The sequence below is a fragment of the Macrobrachium nipponense genome, chromosome 46, assembly GCF_015104395.2.
Source record: "Macrobrachium nipponense isolate FS-2020 chromosome 46, ASM1510439v2, whole genome shotgun sequence".
Classification (NCBI taxonomy): Eukaryota; Metazoa; Arthropoda; class Malacostraca; order Decapoda; family Palaemonidae; genus Macrobrachium; species Macrobrachium nipponense.
The window spans coordinates 40,469,787-40,491,291 of NC_061106.1; the positions used below are offsets into that span (position 1 = coordinate 40,469,787).

Genomic DNA, 21,505 nt, shown 5'->3' on the forward strand with positions numbered 1-21,505 from the left:
CAAATAATATAGTCTTAATTACGGGACTTACCCAGTAACTATATAGCTAAGAGTTTCACTCTCCAGCTATTTTTTACTTATTTTACATATGCTCTACTTCCACTGGTACTTTAAGGAATCCAGTTTAGCCCATTCAGTTACATCTCCTTTGCTGTGAGAATTCAGATGCTTGACATGTGTCTAGGAGAGATCTTATACATTGATCTACAAGTAAGCCACTATAGAATGATACTTAATGTTTAAACTTCAGTGTGCAATCATCTTCATTCATTGTATGCTACTTAGTGTCCTTATTCTTGAGCCTTTCTTTTCCTAGGAGGATAAGATTAAAAAAAGTGATCAATCACCTCAAAGTTCTTGCACAGCTTTTCTTGTGGAACTCCTTTCGTTCATTATAGGTTAAGCCAGTCTTGCGCTGGAAGGGCCTCTTGCTCTAAAGCAGCCAGTAAGACCCATTTCTCTGCCATGTACGTATAGGACTTGTCTCCAAAAGTGTTTTAGGCATTTTTGTTAATCAATTAAAAATTGCTCCATAAGTAATTGTCAGCATCCATTATTCTAACCACAGATTTGGTCTCAAGTGAGTGTGGATGTGTCTGCTCATAATTTTTGTAAGTTGGCTTCAAATTTTCCCCATTTTCAAGGACTTGCTAACCTTTTACAAAGAATGAAGTTGACTTTGTACCCAAAGTGTTTTCAGTGGAGTTGCTATTGAGAACACCATTATCTATTGACTCTGAACACTATTATCAGGAATAAAATCATTTAAAGTAAGATGAACTTCCAACTGTTTGAGACTTTGACTTACAATGCAAGGTGACAAAAAGCTTGGCACAGTACATACTTTTTGTATGGATAGTATATGAAACAAAAATAGTTTTTAAACATTTTTATCTAAAATATTAACAAAATGCACTACCACAATATCAAACACTACAATATTTCCTAGAAAAAGTTCTACAAAAAAAGTCTGCATTGAAATTTGTACTTATTGTAAAAGGCATTTACATAAATCACATTTACAGCACACTTTTGAGTGATTCAGTTGGCCTGCCATGTAGTTCCTGCAGATTGTTGTCCTGCAGCTTTTCTTCAAATATGATCAAATTATTTCACTGTTTTCAAAGCAAGAATTTTTATTCATTATGAACTATCCTTCCAGTCGAGTTGTTTCACATTCAACTGTAGGTTCACACCTTTTTTTTTATTATTATTAAAAAATAGGAAACCAGCTGCACTATGTGTGAACAGTAACATAAACATAACTATACTTTATATAACATAGTGAACACAGTTCTAAAAGCAGGGATTTAACTTGGTCTACCAAGTGTTTAATTACAGATTTAAAGTTTATTTTTCATCAAATTTATTTTGACTGCATAAACCCCATTTCATAAAACATTATATAATAATTAATGACTGGACCAAGAGTTTCATTCTAGGCTTACAGGGCTGACCTATAGCATTTGTTTGGACAAGTGTAAATTTGGACAGCAAACATTTTCTTGAAAAAGAATAAATTGTAAAGATGGAAAACTGAAGAAACGCTGCAAAGGACCTTCAGCTGATTCCCAACACTGCCCTGTTGTAGGTAGTGCCACATTGTTACACTACTTATAAATTATTTATGTGTTACATTTTACTTTAAATAATTGATAAAACTACCTTTAATATGAAGTTACTTAGCACCCATTAAATTCTGTTACCTGAAATATTTCTTAAACTTCAACATCATTCACATTCACACATTACCCGCAGCAGAAACAGTAATTCCAACCCCACTGCAGGTTTCAGCTTGATTGTGTTAATGAATCGATGTCAGGAATATCGTCAATAGGCAAGTCAAGCAGCATCTGAGCATAAGCTTTGCCTTGTGGATCTGAACGTAGAGAAGCCACACCACCGCCACCTAAAGAGTTTTCTAATACAAAATTAAGGCCATGAATACCATCCACTTCGTACCTGCAGAGAGAGAGAGAGAGAGAGAGCATGTCAGATTGTAGTCATAACAGAATTTTCAAGTCCAAAGAGACTTCCATAACATTCCAATTCTATAAGCAAACACCTGATATGCAGCACTGACTAAAACAAGGATCGTACCCCAGGTGGGGATGGGGGATGACCATTCTCACCCAGCTGATGCTACCCATTGTTTTTTGCATACTATACGAATCCAGATTAGTTTTAAAGGGAAATAAAGTGAGATGGACAAAGAGGGTTACTTCCAATATGAAAGGTTAAAACTTTGTGTAATAGGAAAAATAATAAAAATGAAAAAAATTTAGTATTTGTTCTTACAACGAAACCAATATAATGCCTTTCATATATAGAATCACTATACAGGCAGGCCCATTCCATCCCCATGACCTGGTCCTGATGCCCCTGTTGTTGCAACTTTTTGCCCGAGAGGTACCGAACTCTCGGCCTGATCCCATTCATGCATCTGGATAATTATAGCACAATGAGGAGGAGGCTGTTCCCCTTGCTCATTGTTGTAGGATACTGCTGTGGTGTGTCACTCATAGCTACCAACTAGTGCCCTCCAAACATTGATAGAAGGTAAAGAGAGCACCATCCATAATGCTGTCGATCTCTAGCATGTTGATGTGCACTCTGTTCATGCTCGAGGGCCAAAGGTCATCTGTTCATGCTCAAGGGCCAAGTCCCTGAAATGAACTCTTCTTCCATTGAGAACAGAAGTATCTTGGTGGGAGCTTTCAGCACAACTCCACGAAGGAGATTGTTGTCCAATAGCCACCACTCAAGTGTCTTTCCAAACTTTGTTGTCAATGAGAATGCACCACTGAACAAAAGCAGTTTTCAATGTGAAGGATATGTCTGATGTAAATGTTTAGTGCTAAGAGATGTATAACCGGCCTCTTATCATCTTGAACCTTTCTCCATTAGGAATAGGCAGCTGTAGAAGCCTGGAGTTCTGGCCTGAGCAATCTAGATCACTCCCTTCTGCTCAAAGGATGATGTGAGGACTGAATTGGGACCTCTGGGCATCTGCCTGCCAAAACAAGATCATTGACTTTCACAGAAAACACAAGCCTAAGATGATTAGGCTGAGCTATCTACTTCATGTATTGTCAGAAGTTATAGTATTTCATTTGTAGAACCAAAACCACTTGTAAAACTTCTCAAGCTATTGAGTAATGTGTAATGGAAAACTTCCTTATTTGGTACAAAGAATTATAGACTACTATGAGATTCAGGGTCTCTGTAACACGGTTTTTTGGACTTTGCTTCTTGTCAAAGCATCGGATGTAGCTGAAAGTTGACATATGTATATTTTACAACCACACACAAAATTTTGTCAGCATGTCAATAACCTACCCGATAGTTTTAATTTTTATAGAGTAAAAATGAACTAGCCGACGCCATGGCCAATGATTACGAGCCAAGAGTCGAAAAACATTCATTACGTAAGCAAGGTAAACAAACACCTTCTGACTAAATGTTGCCCCGCCCATCCACCAGACAGAAATGCCATCGCTCTAAAAACCCAAAGACTCTATGAATGGCGGAACGATACTAGATGTGGGTGCTAGCGTAGTAATACTACTGTAGCAGTAGTGCCGCAACAGTATAGCAGTAATATACATTGGAATTAAAACGTTTAAACCAACTGCTGGGATCCTTGAGGATCATTTAGCACTTCTTACAACTACTCGAGAAATTAGTTTTTATAGCCAGAAGTTAAATTTTCTAATCCAACAATGCCCATGGTAGCCTTCAGTGTTATCCGGAATTATAACGAGGCGAAAGTGGGTGGAGCCTCATGAAGTCACCATTCTGACGATAATTATTGGTGAAGGTTTCAAAGCCAATATACGGTACCGGCTATTTTTTTTCAGTAAAAATTAGGTAGATAGCCAATAAAATAAAAATTGCTTGACATTGGATATAGCAGTTATCAAATCATCTTGTCTACTATGTTTTTGGTAATTACCAACTATTCCCTACTATTGTCGATCTGATTGTGACCTATAAAGTAGACTAACTCCCAAAATAAGTTTCCAAAGAAATTACAGACTAATAATCGAAGTGTTTTTGTATTTATTAACATATTTTGTTGGTTTGTTCATTATGACAATTATCAGTGGGGAGGTTCAAGAGTTCAGAAAGGTGTACTGCTTGCTTGTATTTAAATTTGTATGTATTGTTGCCAGAGGTTTAGCTTTCGTTACGTACAGCCAATCATCCATCGAGAAAGAGGGAAGAAATGATGTCATAAGTTACGTAACGAGTGCGTTCGAAACCTTTTCTCTGAGTAAGTTGGCCCGTCTTCAAAAAGGTCACTTTTACATTATAAGTACAAATTTATTCAACTACGTAGTGCAGAATACAACTCAAAATTTATGTGTTGATATAATGTATTCTGAATAAGCGTTATATATGAAATGCATAGATAAAAAGTTATTGCGAAAAAACCGTGTTACAGAGGCCCTGAATCTCATAGTAGTTTTCCAGGTGTGAAAAAACACACTTGACTGTAAATTGTCTTGTCTGATATTAGATATTATTTTCTGCAAGTACCAGATGCAGACTCTTAATCTCTCCTCATCTCTACACAGGTGACCACCAAGATGACCGAAACAGCCAGTGACAACACCACAGCAGCATCCATCATGAACACAAGCCAGAGGATTGGCTTTTCATGGCAGAGACCATCTTCAGATCCAAGAAAATCATGCCCTCTTCCTGCAAAGCAGACGCCATCCTTGAGTTCCTGCTGGGCAAAGTTTTCAAGTAGATCGCAGATTGGCTGGCTGAGCCACAGACCACCATCACATGCGAGACATTGAAGGCACAACTAAGTTCGTCCTTCAGCATGTCCCAGCCCTCAAAAGTTAGGAAATTCCTACACGACATAGGAGCAGTGACAGGAGACAAGCCAGAGGATCTTGACACTCCAAGACTGGCAGAAGGGAGAACAAACACGTTTAAAACCAAAAAAGAAGAGTACCAAAGGGCCTATATTTCTTCCATTGGAGAGTTAGGAGCAAGGCCTGAAAATGTAAGAACCATTGCCTGCAAGAACCATTGCCTAGCAGGCAGGCATATATATAAAAAAAAAAAAAAAAAAAAAAAAAACTTGCAAGAGGTTTGTAGCAGCAGCCCAAACAAACACCAACGATGGGCAGATCAGACAATTTGTAAAAAGATACAAGTTTGCTATTTGCTGTCTGTCTTCCATGTACAGGCAGCAACACTACTTGTGCTTTCACAGCCTGCCAACCCACACAAATGCTTCAATTGCACCCCCAAGCACTCTCCAGGTATCCACTGCCAGCAACGCCCCACTTAAAATTTATGGAAGCCGAATAGTGAATGTATCTTACACCCGTCAATTCATCACAGCAGATGTTACAATTGCATTACTACTTGGAGTCGGACACCAGCTGGTTCCAAAAGATGACCCTATAGCTCCCATCACTCCAGTAGCAGCAAGAAAGAATACGATGGGACAGGAGATCTGTAACTTCTTCAGGAGTTCCAAAAATATATCAAGACACCATCCTGCATAACCTTACCAGCTCCACAAAGCATAGCATCAACTGTTGCATCACTGTTGTTGCATATGCCAAACAACTAATCCATCATCACCAAAGGTCCACATGTCCCTGCACACTTTGCATGATTGGCCCCACACAAAGTGGCACACTCCAAACAATTCATCTAGAAAGCCTCCAGCCATAGGCATCCTCCTTCACATAGTACCTCAAGCAGACAGTACATGGGAGCCCTGCGGTGACTACAGACAGCTTGACGTTGAGACGGTACCAGACATACCCCCTGGCTATCATCTGAGACATAATGAACCAGTTGGAGTTAGACAGAGTATTCACGAAAATCATCCTTATGAAAGGGCACTACCAAGTCCTGGTAGCATAAGAAGACAGATAAAACAGCCATCATCACCCTTTCCAGGACAAGCACTTTCAACACTGACAGCTCAATGTCAAGATGCTACCAGACATATCCCCTGCCTATCATCTGAGACATAATGAACCAGTTGGAGGAAGCCAGAGTAATCACAAAAATCAACCTCCTGAAGGGCACTACCAAGTCCTGGTAACAAAAGAAGACAGATAAAACAGCCATCATCAACCTATTTGGGACATAAACACTTTCAACTACAGCTGTTGCGGCCTCCAAAACATTCGCCACTTTCCAGTGACTTGTGGACAAAATCCTCAGAGAATTACCTACTGTGTTGTCTACGACATTCTAATTTCTAATCCCAACTACAAATGGCATATCAAGGATGCCAGGAAAGTCCTCCCGAAACAAGTGTATTCTAAGTAGTAGTCCGACAAGATAAATGGGAATAGGCCCAAAGCACAATAGAATTTCTCGGTCATCAAAATAAACTCCAAAGGAATAAAACTCCTGCCAACAAAGATCCAAGCTGTCACTGACTTCCCAAGGCCTAAGAACATCAAAAATTGCTAAGAAGGAATTGGCCAGCATGATATCCACTACCACCACCATTTGTACCAAAACCTTGCTGAAATAATGGCAACTTTATATGACTTCTTAAAAGGAAAAATTAAAATCACCGACTTGGTCTGACAAACAAGAAAAAGCTTTCCAATTACCCAAAAAGCATTTGGGAAGATTACCGCAGAACATTACTCCCATAGGTCCCTAACCCAGCAGTTGTTGTCCAATGGCATTCTTCAACAAAAAATGTATTGACAGCAGAACAAAAAACCTCCATATTCACAGAGTTGCTAGCAATCCACTGGGCCCTCATACATTTCCAGCATATGATTGAAGGATGGTAGTTTCTAGTGCAGACAGGACCATCAGATGACCTTGGTCTAGGCTTTCACAAAAAAGGCAGACTGTCAGTTGGCACATCAGCAGTACCACCTGTCTGCTATATCAGAATTCTCCTGCATGATCAGATACTGGAACGCAGACACCCTTCCCAGAAACACTATCAACACTGTCCATATCGTGATATCATATCCTGAGGTAGCACAGCTCAAAAGGATGACATGGACTTTCAGTGATTCCCCACCCTCACGTGGAGGGATTTTGCAATAGATGATGAAAACACGAGCATCGCCTGCATAACAAGTACCGGATGTCCTTGCTCATATTTACATTAGCACTGAGGAAAAATGCTTCCGATCTCACCCATGACCCATCGGGCGTATCCTATCGGAACATCTGGCAGACCATTTACAAGGACATCAAGTAATGGGCTGGAGAATGTCTTGACAATCATCAACTGAAACACCAGATGGCTGGTGATGATACCCATGAAGTAGCAGACTGCTGAAAATTGTGCAAGAGCATTAATAAACAAGTCAGTTGGCATGAAGTCCTGCAGTAAAACACAAGCCCATGACGATCGACTGAAGCGAACATTTTCAGAAGTTACAACTGTAATTTTTATAACTAGGTTCACTTGTAAATTTAAACCTCTGAAAGCTTTAACTAATTAATTCTTTCCATTACATATTGTTTTGTTTTCCAAGTCACCTGACTTCAAAATTATGTCTTCTTGCTTGATGTTAGATGTTACTCCGTTGGTGGAAGTTTGTCTTGTCTGAAATTTGTGAACAATACAAATTAAAAAAGTATCCAGACGCTGCCTCTTATTGCTTGCCTCTCTAGTGTCATGGGAATCTCTCTTCGAGCCATGTTGTAATGCCAGTTTTAGTAGCCTTAATTAATTGAGAAGAACGTAGGGAGAGGGTGGGGAACTGAGCTGGATACAGTGAGAAAGTCTTGGGAATGAGCATGGGATCTCTGCTACACAAAGTTTTAGGCTTCCTTCTCCTCTCACCATAATGCTCCAACTGTGAAGACAGCCATTCAGGCCAGGGGGAAACATGAGAATGCTTTTCCTCCACAAGAAATACATCCAGTGTGGATCTACCACTAAAGGTGACATACAACAACTACGTCAATCATGACCTTCACACTACTGTCACAGTTCGCTCTCCATGAGACAAAGAACCAATAAGCACAAAAGCAAATAAAAAAAATAAGAGCACTTGCACTTTTGGGCACAAAACTGCACCAGTAGCACATGCAAAGCATTGAGAATGTAACATACACTAACACAAATAACACAATGGAACTGCTAGCATACGGTAAAACACAGAACGAAAGATGTACACTGTATCACAGCACAGATGATGTCTGTATTGTGGGTGGAAGAGCAACGAATACCATAGGCTGGACGAGAATGGCATGCTTTCTTCCCGTAGCCACCAGGGTACCACCCTGTAAACAGGTTTGGAACATAATGGACCTTCATTGTAAACAGGTTTAGAACATAATGGACTTTCATCTTAAATTAATTTTGTATCCATTTAAGTGTCAGACAATGATTCCAAGGTGATTTAGAAAACCTACAGTAATTATATGTTTTCAATTACCAGCTGAAATGAAAAAGAAAAAATATTACCTAGTAGCACCTCAACTTAATGGACACTTTGGGGCTCGAGCTTTCTGATAAGTAACAAAGACTATATTTTAACCTACACTTGAATTTTTCTAGTGATATAACAAAGAGCCTACATTTTAGCCTGCACTTCAATATTTTCTAGATATGTATCTCACAGCTAACAGCAATTCTACAAGATTCCTAACCTAAAATAATCTGTACTTTACACTTAGCTGTTAAAGCTGAGATTTACTGAAAAAGATAACCCATAGCCATCTAATATTTTAACATAGCAAGAAACAAAGAACACCTAATAACAGAAATATATAAATTTTAAGTACAGAAGTCATGTAAGTTGAGTGCTACTATATAATCTATTATTTATCACTGCAGTCAAAATGCTGCCTTAAAATCTCCCACAGTGAAGTAGCAAATTTAAGCTTTAATGTACTAAATGGGAACTGCATAAGATATACCTCTTCACACATTCAAGTGGAGAAACTTCAGGAGGAAATACATGCTGGAAATATACAGCTACAGATATGGAAGATAATGCTCTCTTCAAATAAGGGTAGAATGCTGGGTGTCTAGCAATCACACCAATATTACAAGAATCAGCCTTGTCACCACTCCTTGTGAAGGCCAAGTCTGCGACTGTGTAACTGTAACTGTAATGAGATGAATTCTTGAAAAGCCTCAATTACACATTGTATACTATCATCAAAATATTTTTTAATTTAGTTTGTATCACTGGAATTCATGTTATGAACTGTATTGCTGGTTACTTTTTCCTTCCTAATAATTTAAGGCTTTATCAATGGTAAAATATTTCTCTAATATTAAAATAATATGATGAAACTTAAGTACCACTTTTGAAATAAAACTACCCACTAACAAGTATTAACATTCACAAGCAAAAAAAACCAACTGAAAGCGCACCTTTTAGAGCCTCTTGAAATCCCTGTTATTTCTGAGACAGGTTGGTCATCATATGCATAATGTTCAGTTGGTACTCCTTTTAACTTATCAGTCCACTCTTCAGTTTTTTTCATCAATATTTACTTTTACCAATAATAGAAAAAAGTGAAGAAGAATTATGTTTCAATGGGGAAAAATTAAAGATCCAATATGAAACAGACTAATTAAAAATAACAAAGCTTTTACTTACATTATAATAGAATAATAGCATGCATATATACTAATAATTATAATCCAAAGAAAAACATTTTTAGGTAATCATTCCTAGTTTGGACAAAGGATGGCAACAACTATCTTCCTAACTTAGACAAAGGAGGCCGATATCTTACAATTAAAATATGATAAATTCAAGAGTAATCACCATATTCCTACAGCAACACACTCCATATAAGAGGTTTTGAATTAGACAAACTGTTTCCTTGCTCTCAACTTCGGTTGCATGGTCACACAATGTCATTACTCTACTGTATTTTTCAAACATATGCAGCAAACATGTTTGTACATCTGGTTGAACTGATTGTACTGAGCACCAGACATAATTATAATGATTATGAAATTAATGTGACCCTATCAATTTCTTGAATTATATATTTTTTTCTAAAATCTTCAGCCTGCACTTTATGCTTATTTGTACTGCAGATATGTATCTTTATGTTTTAATTATGTATATGAGAGAATAGTCACATAAAATGTACTAATTCTGATTTTCTTGTTTCTTTTCCCAGATATTCCAACACACTACCTCTTGGTAATTATTTGATTTTCCAGTTACTATATACAGTGTAAAACCAAAGTTAAGCATTTTGCTTTACTTGATAGTACTAAATATTTTTGTCAGTGAAATGTACTTATGTAATGTAATGTAAAATTTATCAGTGAAACATACTTGTGTAACGAAATGTACTTTGTCAATTTACATATGTACTAGTAATTATTTAATGCATTTTCACAAATTCTTAATTTTATTTTTTAATCAAACTTATCAGACACTGATGAGAATTTATTTTATGTTGTGAACATAATAATGGGAGTACGTATATATTTTCCCTTATGTTGATACATAAGAAGGCTGATCTTCCACAGTCCAATACCCACTTAATTTGGTGTTGCTGAAATAAATATTTACCTGATAATGCTTTTTAACTTGATGTTATTACCAATTCTTGCCCATTTACTCACTGGACTGACCTTCTGCTAGTCTAACAAAGAACTTCCAAAATATGGCCGATTTGTACATTTGACAAAGTTCTTTGGAAGAATTAAAAAATTTTTATTAGTCTTAATTCACCTCCTTGAAATGCAGAGTAGTACGTATTAGTTTCGACCAATTTATACATAAATGCATAATCAGGTTTAATTTTTTACATTACAACTTTAGTCACCCATTTTGTTCAAATTATGGGAACCTGAATAACAGATTGGCTGCAAAGTCTATTTTCATAACATAATGGACAGGGGTGCCCATAAACTCACTGGCGAAGCTTCCACCTTCAGCAGGAACGCTAATCAACACTAAAAAGTAAACTGCCCAAAATGTTTGACCACATGCCTTTGTTCACCGTAACCAATTGATTGACATAACTGTTGCTGATTTTTAACTAATGAAAGGTGAATGGCTGCTAAGAGGTTGTTACATGAACACCAAAATACAGAATGTTTCAAAAAATACTCAAAAGGAAATTTGAGACCTTGTACAATCTCATTACTTCTCCCCGGGGATCAAGTAGTATGTTAAAATCATTGTTCAGTTTGAGTGATTTGTGATTTTTGCCTACTTGAAAATTTTAGTAGTTACAAAACAAAACAGGAATGGTTTTCAAAACTAAATCTTACCTTACAATCTTCCTTCTTTATCAAAAAGGAGTGAAGTCGTAGCAATGGAGATACTTTGGGTCTTCCACCAACAATTGCTGTTAGTCCAGGAGCCATGCCTGTTCCTGCAGCTGCTATTTCTCGTGAAAATAATTCCAAGGCCTTTTTGTCTGAATGGTGTACAGACATCCATATAACTCCTTCTCGAGGTCCATCTCCTGATCTGATATAGGAATTAATTATCCTTAAGCTTATCTAATAAAAAAATGTACACAAAAGAATAAGATAGACATTTTGAGTAGCAAAAAAGGAAAAGAAAAAATTTTCTGAAAGCATAGCCTAGCTGCGATTCTTCCACAAAGAAGTTACACTTATGGTTCCCCCAGGGTTCCATAAGAAATATCAACCAATTACACAGAATTCTCTTTTAGCTGTTGTCAACCAGAATAGTGCTTGTGCTTGTTGGCACACTTGATACAATATAGAGGGACTCAGGGACAGGAGGGCTCTATCGCCTGTCCTTTATAGCGACTGCCTCGGCCCTCTACATGCCATTTGCACTCATGTGACAACATATGTTAGCATCTTCCCCATTACACTCTAGTCTGTCCAAGCAAGCAAATCACTCTGAATGAGTTAATACAACAAAATCAACTTACCTCCACCCTTAGTTGATTTTTCAAAAGCAAAACATTGATCGCTTTGTTTGTATTTTATAATACGTACCATAGTAATATGAGACTACATACAGTAGGTATTATTGGATACAGTGAAGTAAAGCATAACTTTTTAAAAAATCCAATGAAAAAATACATATTCGTTATGTTTGTATTTTATGAGGGTCTCACGGCGCTTAGGCTAACCAGACAGTGGCGTCATCTATAAAAAAAAAAATCATCAAGTTCACAACATGACACAATTATAAGTCATATTTTGACTTAAAATATAGTGCAACAACAATTCTAATGAACCAAGAGGCAACAGCATTATGTCTTCACTTTTGGAACAATCATGTGGAGACAATTTCAAAATGTTTCAGTGACTGGGAAACGAGAGCTTAAGGCAGAAATAAAGCCATTTGTCTCTACTATCCCAGTATCTGAGAGTATAATAAATCAATGGGCAACACTTGTTCTTCATTTTGACAGAAAAAGCTCCCAATGGATATGTATAGTGTTTTTACATTGCATGGAACCAGTGGTTATTCAGCAACGGGACCAATGGCTTTATGCGACTTCCGAACAACGTCGAGAGTGAACTTCTATCACCAGAAATACACATCTCTCACACCTCAAGGAATGCCCGAGAATTGAACTCGCAGCCACCGAGGTGGTATGCCACCACATACTGACCACGCCACTGAGGCGCTTCCCAATGGACATAGCTACCCAACAATTTGGGAACCATAAGAGAAAAATCTCAGGATGGCCATGGCTGAATTTCATGCTCGACTCCACTTCCACAATACTATTATGTACAACTTCTACTAAGCACTATACTGGAAGTAACTATTGAGAGCTTCTAGAGTCTTCCAGAACAAGCCAAAACACCTATGCTCACCTAGAGAAGCATTCTATAATTTTCTGGAGTGTCTTGCGTCCTTCATATTCTATCACTATGGCAATAAGCACTATTCTGGCCAAGACCAATTATAAGAGGATTTTTTTAGAACAGTTGGTTTGTCTTATGTATGTCCCGGGAGGACATTACAATCTTGGTTGGCTTGTCTTTTGGAGCCCTGGGAACCATGAGTGTAACTCCTTGAGGACTCACAGCATTACCAAAAATAGGTTTTCCTATGTCAAGATCCATGTTATTTTTTTTAATAGTTATTAGCAATAATAAATATACAAAATTCAAAGCAAAAAAAAAAAAATAAAAATGCTAAAGTAAAAAGAAAGGAATAGTCAAAAGAGATTCATTACCTTCTTTGATCTCCATAGGTGTCCTCAGCTCCTAGAACTTGAACATGAGTCCTAGTGAAATCTTTCATTTTCAGCATTTTAAATATATTTCTACATCTCTGTATAATTGCTTCTGCAGTTTTTATCCCTTTATCTCTAGGACTTTGGACCACCAATGCAACAAACTGCTGGTCACTTTATAGCCATCAAGATATGTAGCACTGACCTGAAATACAAACCCATTGTATTTAATACCTCTGTTCATATACTTTTATTCAAAAATAAAAGTAACAACTATAATTAAATGTACATCTTGAATGTTGCCTTTTATAAACCGAACATTTATTATCAGGAAAGGTAACATGATGAGACTACAAGAATTCAGTATTCTAAACAAATACTCAGTCTTTTTTGTTTTCAATTTAGGCAAATGTGAGGTATGCAAGGTAGAGCATATACTAGTAACAAACTTATAACTGATAAAGAAGTATTGTTCATGTAATGTTTCACTTCACAGTGACAAGATTCCTGAACTAGGCTCAAGTTCAAGAAAACTTTTTTAATCACATTCAATTAAAACTTTTCACTGAAATTCATATTCCATAGTGCTGTAAGCACAGAAAAAGACTGCTCTTTTTATATCTAAATTTCAAGTTTGTTCATGAAAGAATTTTTTTTATTTCTACGTTACAAGAATGAAAGGTAGCAGCCGTGAGATTTGTACAGCCATCTGAGAGGGGAATACCCATACCTCAGCTTATGAAGCAAAAACCAAATGATATTGTACCTCTACAGCTGTAGTTGTACAAAAGAAAAATTATCACTTTTCGAAATAATAAAATTAGAATAATAGGTTTATTAACAAGTTCACTGGATTTTCCTTGCCTAGAGGAAAAAAAATTACCCAATAAATATTGAATGCATCAAGAGGAATGCATGAAACCTATATAAACAGTTCAATTATTCTCACCAGAAGAGTTATAAAATTGTATATGTATGTAGTACTGCACTTCTCCAGCAATAAATTTTTATTTTGAGATTGCTTCATTTCTGCACCAAATATTAATGAATACATGGTTACAATTTTCCCATCAAACTGAAATAAATTGGAAACAGGAAAATAAAAACTGTCCTAATATATAAAACATCGTTAGAAAAGGGGTTAAAGATTAATCAATATACGTAAACAGTATTAGGATAGAGCTATCATAAGAAAAATCTTATCATCAAACTGATTACTTAAAGCAAATGGACTGCAATATAACTTGCAACAAAACACTATGCGAGTTTAGGAGGAAAGAGATATTATACACCATGGTGTCTGAAAGAGTGATTATAGAAATTAATGCGAGTGAAGCCAGTGGGAATAATTCGATTTTCTTAAAAACTGAATCAACAAGTTTTTTAACAGGATTACCTGATACAAGTACAGTATAATCTCCCACAGAACATTAAAAAAATAAAAAAAAAACGATAAAAAATGGCCCAAGTGTTCCCAGAATCAGTAAAGAAAGCAGTGAAAGTTATGTGGAAATTGAGACTCAGGAGGTGCCTCAATTGCTGCAAGATTTTCAAACACCTTTTAGTTTCCATTTGCAAATTACAGGCAGTCCCCGGGTTACGACGGGTCCACCTTACGACGTTCCAAGGTTAAGGCGCTTTTCAATTATATTCATCAGAAATTACTTCCAGGGTTACAACGCATGTTCCAAGGTTACGACGCCTACAAAACTGATCTGCCAGAAGAAATATGACACCAAAAATGCAAAATAATCAATATTCGAAGGTTTATTTGATGAAAATGCAATAAGAATGCAGTTTACATAGTTTTCAATGCACCAAAAGCATCAAAAGTAAGGTTTTCTTTTCTTACGATTTTTGATGATGTTCCGGCTTACGACGATTATTTTGGCGGGTACAAAGTGTCTCAAGAACGGAACCCCTGTCGTAACCCGGGGACTGCCTGTTTTCATGCCATATGGACATGTGGCAAGCAACTTCACCCCAAACATAAATACCTGGAAGCTTGCAACAAACCTTTGAGGAATTTATTGTAAGTAGCAGTAGATCATGAGTCCCCAAACACCCCAGACCCCAACATTGTGATTCCTGAGTTCTTTACTGTGTCCTAACTGACAGGCAATCCTTTAAAATTCCTGTATTCCTACTGCTTCTGTGGAATTTACTCTTCTCCAAATGACCAATTAAAACTTCTTGTAGAAGGTAGGGAGAATTTTTTTAGATTTTTCATAGACCTTGTGCATTTCCATATCTTCCTCTTTCAACTGTTTTTTTTTAGGGAAACAAATTGGTGCGAGCTCAAAGTCTGGCATTCTGGGGTGAATTTTTTTAACCTAGTTCTAAAGGGTTCAAAGCAGTGCAGCTAAGTTATCATTATGATATTACTGGCATAAAACTAGTTATTACCTTATAAGGACTCTGTTGGTGGTTTCCCCTTCCCCTTGAACCTTCAACCGACACAGCCTTGATCTTCCTCCAATTTCACTTGTGAGAAATCACATACAACATCGGGAAGAATATAAGCACGTGGATCACCTATTTCATACATCATCTGCTCTGCTATAGTTCCTTTAGTAACTATACCGCCGGTCTTGGGAGGTTTAGTGATGATAAAGCTTCCATTAGCAGACACTTCAGCAATTGGAAAACCTGGAAGTGTAATTAAAGATTAACACCACTAAATATCTATGATATAAAAAAATTCCACCTTGGAATTCTTCCAGCTGCAATGTCAAGAAAAATCTACAGTGACCATAACTTCTCATGAAACTCAAAAAGTATAAAAAGTATTTTACAAATACCACTGCTTGTGGAAAAAAGTTATAAAAAAAGTTGAATTGTGACACTAAGATAGGTGAGTATCACATTATAATTTACAATAAAATAATGAAAAAGCTTCAATGAAAAAATTCAATTTCATCTAAAATTCCCCTACTGTAGGGGAATAACAAATCAAACAAATGATGAAGTATATATATGAATTTTTAAGCTTGGGTAACTTGTAACATAAAAACTTAGGCTTTATTATAGTTCTAACTTCTGTCTTTGGAGATGGTAAACTATGAGGAATATATTTAAAGCTTTATTTACTGCTCTTTGGTTCCCCGTCCCAACTCTGTTTTGTTGGGAGTAAAATTATCATATGTCTATATATGATATCTACAATGCACTTCTGACTATTTGTAGTCTCTAAATAAAGCATTTTCTACTAGTTTTTGTGCAGCTATGGTACTCAATATTCCTGTTTCAAGATGTGTAAGTCGTTGATCACTCTTACAACAGTTTTCAGCTTCCATAAACATGGGTTCTCTAGTAATCACCCTAGGTGCCCTCTTACATAAATGACCTCGACCTCTTTCTGCAATAAAGATATTTCTGCATGCTTACAAGATTTAATCTAACTATGGAAAGTAGTAAACTTTGCAATTCCTTCTCTCTCCAGGAAAAAACACCTTGTAGAATATAAAATTCATCTTAGAGTACCTTGTTCTATAGATACAGCACTGGGATCAACCACTGATTTATCGTCTCATACTTGAGAGACTTCCAGACCTCTATATTTAGTAGCATTTGCACAAGTTTTGGGGCTAACTGGATATTTGAAACTACATCTGAGGATGGTTTTCCTACAATTTTATCATAACTTCTGTAGCTTCTCTATTTTTATATTTCACATCCAAGCTATAGTACTTTAAATAAAAACAGAAGGAAATATCAGAGGAGATTATGCAAATACATGTAGTACATAGTACCAGCTTGAAGCTTCAAACAGGAGGCTTATTTTAGTTACATTAGAACGTTCCCACAGGGGAATGCACAGTTGTGAAAGTTGAACTCACCAATATTATGCCAGTCAGGAACTTTCTCCCAATCAGTAAAAATGCCTCCAGTTGCTTGTGGGGCCCCACATTTCAAAATCAAAAATGGCCTGCTAAACTGCCTGCAGCAAGGAGGTCATAGTCTTCTGGATGCCAGTTGAACTGTGAGTGAGAAATGTTTCTTTTAAAAGGAATCACTGGTTTTGGATTATAATCAGTTAAAGCAACTTTAACTGTACAAGAACATGTCTTTGAAAAATTACTAGCTGCTCACTACAACTCTATTAATCATATACCTATGTTTATTTCTCTCTGTGCAACAGGGCCCAATCACACCAACTTGTACATATTCAAGATACGAATGCCTTCTCATGCTCAGTCTCACTACAATACGTACCAGTTTTGGTCAAGAAACTTCTTGAGTGAAACATTTAGATCTGGATATTTGATCCAGATCTAAAACAACAGTTTAAACTGCCAACTAGAAATTATGGCTGACACCCCGCGCCACCTCTGATGATCTTGATGACATCCCTGCATCAGGTTGACCAATACTAACAAAAACCAGAACCTTCTCACTCAACCAGCAGTTTTCTCCTTCTTTCTTTAAATATTTAGCTGAAAACTCTTATGGACAGAATCAACAGTCCATGAACCCAAGAAAGCCCCAAAGGGAAATGAGCCTAGAGAAAGAGACAAGTTACAAGAAAGTTGATAATAAGATATGAGGGAATAGAAAACAAAACCGATACACAATGGAAGTTTTGGAGATATTCAGCAGGATGCAGAGAAAAATGAATTTGCCTACCATGACTTAAAATATCTTGGAAAGCAGGCAGGATTCCTACAACTGCACTAAGACCCAACTATTTCCCACCAATTTTTAGTTGTAGCCTAAGATCAGCTCCTAAGGCAAACCGAGGGTTATTAAACCTGATGCTAGAAAACAGCACAGTGTTTAGAGCAGTTGCCTTCCTAGCGTTAGCAGCCAAATCTTTGGGTTCCTTTATTTCCAGTTTTTACTTTTGTCTTTTTTTTTTGACAGATTAAAGTGCCTCACTCTTAGCTGGTGACACATGATTATGCTAATTAGAAAGATCATTTTCATTAATCTTTAAAAAGGTTTATACACACACTAGTCACATTATAGCCTTTTCAGTAGGACTAGCACTATTTACAAATTTGTTATACATATATTCATGAAGCAGGTATACTACTTACTTTGGGTTTCACCTCCATCTGCCCAAAACTACCCATTTCTTTCATGCTTGTGAATTTTTAATGGTTGAAGTCTTTTCCACAGACATGAAGGCTCTCCAGCTTTCTCCACAGCAGGAAAGATTTCAAAGTATTAATACTCATGTCACTAACTCAAGAATCAAACCACACCCTCCCCCTTGCATAGTACATCATTATACCATGACCAGTAATAAGTACAAATCCACAATTATGTATACGATGAGTAAATCTGAATTTTCAAAATACACAAAATCAAAAGGGGGCTTCCAACCTTTGCACAATGGTCTTCTTCAGCCAACATTGCTCATATACATAATTGTGGAGTTTTACCAAACCATTTTGCGTAAAACTCTGTTCTTATTGAGTCTAGCTTCAGGTGCCAGAATATCAGAGCTGTCATCTTTATCTAGAGATGAAGCGCATATTGAGTTCCTTTCCTCGGGGGACGTGTTGCTTTCGCCAAATAAGCAATTTCTAGCTAAGAATGAAGACCCCCTTGATGAGGTGGTCTCCATGGAAAGATGGCCCGCTTCCGCAGGATAGTTCCACGCTGGACGAGTGGTTTTCGAGCTGGGCTGCCAATCCGGTGGTCCCAGGTTCGATTCCCGGCTCGTCAACGCGGAATCAGAGAAATTTATTTCGGTGATAGAAGTTCATTTCTCGATATAGTGTGGTTCGGATCCCACAATAAGCTGAGGTCCCGTTGCTAGGTAACCAATTGGTTCCTAGCCACGTAAAAATATCTAATCTTCGGGCCAGCCCTAGGAGAGCTGTTAATCAGCTCAGTGGTCTGGTAAAACTAAGATATACTTAACTTTTCCGCAGGATCCATCGTTATGTCCTGTTTAAACTCTTAAGGGACTATTTATCTAGGACGTCTACCTATTCCGAAGGCCCCCTTTTCATTAGAAAAGATGGTGGTACACTATCTCTAAAAGGCATTAGGCAGCAGATTTTATTATTTATCAAGAAAGCCAGCCCAGGGTCATTTCCCAAGGTGCATGACATTGGGCATAGCAACTTCTGTAACTTCTTCAAAATATATGGACTTTGATGATCTGAAGAAGTATACTGGTTGGAAGTCACCCTTGGTTTTCAAAAAGCACTACCTTAAGTCTTTAGAGGATCTTAAATATCATGCAATAGCTGCAGGGGAAGGCCAGTGTCTCCTACTGCTACATCATTATAGTACCGTCCTTGTGTCATATGAATCTTTTCAATTATGCCAGCCTCATTAACATTTTTCCTACCTCAGCAAATGCCTTAGCTATTAGAATAAGTGTATTTAATCGTGTATAGTGTTTTACGTACATACAAAGTTATTCTGTTAATTATTTTATTATGTATGTGACTTGTTGCAAATGTTGCCACATGTTTGGCTATATAGTATATTTTGTAAATAAATTGATTTTTTTCCAATTCTAAACTATTTTATTATTTATTTCCTTTGATTTCATTAATATGATTTTCCTTTCAGGATAGTATAGCTTGGTGTTTCTCTGGTACAATTTCACGGAGCGACACGGCTGAGCCCAGAAAAGGGATTTTGACGTAGGAAAAATCTATTCTGGAGGAGGAACCGTGTCGCCAGTGAAATCCCCCCCTTTTTTTCCTTTTTTTTCCCCCCCTTGCTGTGCACCAAGCTTTCTATGCTATCGATAAGTATGACGCCGCAGTCCCCTTCAACAGGGTAGCTGGGTGTGACCTATAGGTCGGCTCCCCGTTTCACGGGTCTTTTGATGAGGAAAAGGCTAATTGGAGGGGTTTGCTGTGGTAGTGTTTAACACTCGCCCCAGTTCTATACCGACACCTTTTATTTAGGTGAGCGAGTCAGAGACTTCTGACATGTCCAATTTAGCAGTTCTCTGGTATCATAGCAATATTTTACTAGAAATAGTGCTAAAAGAGACACATTTCACTGGGCGACACGGCTTCCTCGCCCAGAAATAGATTTTTCCTACGTCAAAATCCCTTAATTATGCAAGTTGGTGCCTGCTTGGGGGTCATTATATTCTCTACTTTTCCTATACTTTTGGGCCAGCTACCTTTTCTGTATATACAACTGCTGTACATTTAATGGTGAAAAATAGTGTACTAATCAAGGAAAATGTACTTTCCTTAATTAAGAATTTCTGCATTGCACACTGGAAAGTTTGCAATCTGCAAGTTTGGAAGTGGGGATGATGTGAATATTGGCACCTCATGATCACTTTACTGTAACTATTGTAAGGTGTAAGCTGAGCAAGTTCAGCAGACTCCTGTATGATCATTTTTCCCAAAAGGATGATAAAGCAAAATATACTACTACTTACAGAATGCATAAGTGGACCAAGGGCCAAGGAACTATCTGCACACCTTCCAGTAATTACAATATCTGCTCCACAGTCAAGAGCTTTTGCTATTGGACCAGCTCTGAAGTAAAAGAAATAACTACTATGAAGCAAGGGACTTTTCATTTAAAGAATCTGCTTATATTCTCAAGTATCAGTTACATTATATAACCCCTTTACAATTATCTATTATTCTTTACACAGGAAGAAAGACACTAAAGTAATACAGTAAATTATCCTAAATCAGTTATCATACTGCTCAGAAAATTTTTACAGCTGTTCTGCTAATCAACTCTTTCACTAAAGTTTTTGATAAAAAGTGTCATAAAAAAAGGGCAATTAACACTTTTATGACAAAATAAAAAAAAATTACAAAACTTTCAATGCTACAATATTACTACATTAAACTTTTCCTCAGATTTCTTCACATGACAGCAATTTAGTCTAAGCTTTTTCTTTACTCATTCAGGAACTCTTCTAAGAGAAGTATAAACGTTTCACTGCCATGATTCAGTGCAGATTCAGTTGACAAAAAATTATGAGTACCAAAGCTTATTAGCAAATGACTTGTTCATGCACAGGATATGGTTTTGTTTTGTTTTATATACATAAAGAAGACAAAAAAAGAAAAAAGTAAATATGAAAAGAATCCTACAGCACACCAAATAATTTCCGAGACTGCATAAAAGCACAACATAGGATCCATCATCTTGGTGAAAATAACCATATTCTTGTTAATTTACCCATTACATACCTACCCAAAATAAGCATTCATGCTATGTACAGACTTGGGAAGAGGCAGCCCTGTTTTCATGTCTGGAATTCCTGCAGCTATCAAGTCTCCTTTGACAGGCATCAAATCATCTCCAGTTACCACTGCAACCTATCACAAAATCAAAGAAAAATCAATCTGTGGAATATGTTTATGAAAAAGTACTTATGTCTACTTAATACTACAATACAAAAAAATAATTTAGTACTGTATAA

General features: G+C 37.0%; 1 pseudogene; it reads right to left on the reverse strand.

The window, feature by feature from the left end:
- Positions 1-1,219: 1,219 nt before the first annotated feature.
- LOC135214950 (uncharacterized) overlaps positions 1,220-21,505 on the reverse strand; it is a 28,059-nt pseudogene continuing 7,773 nt past the window's right edge.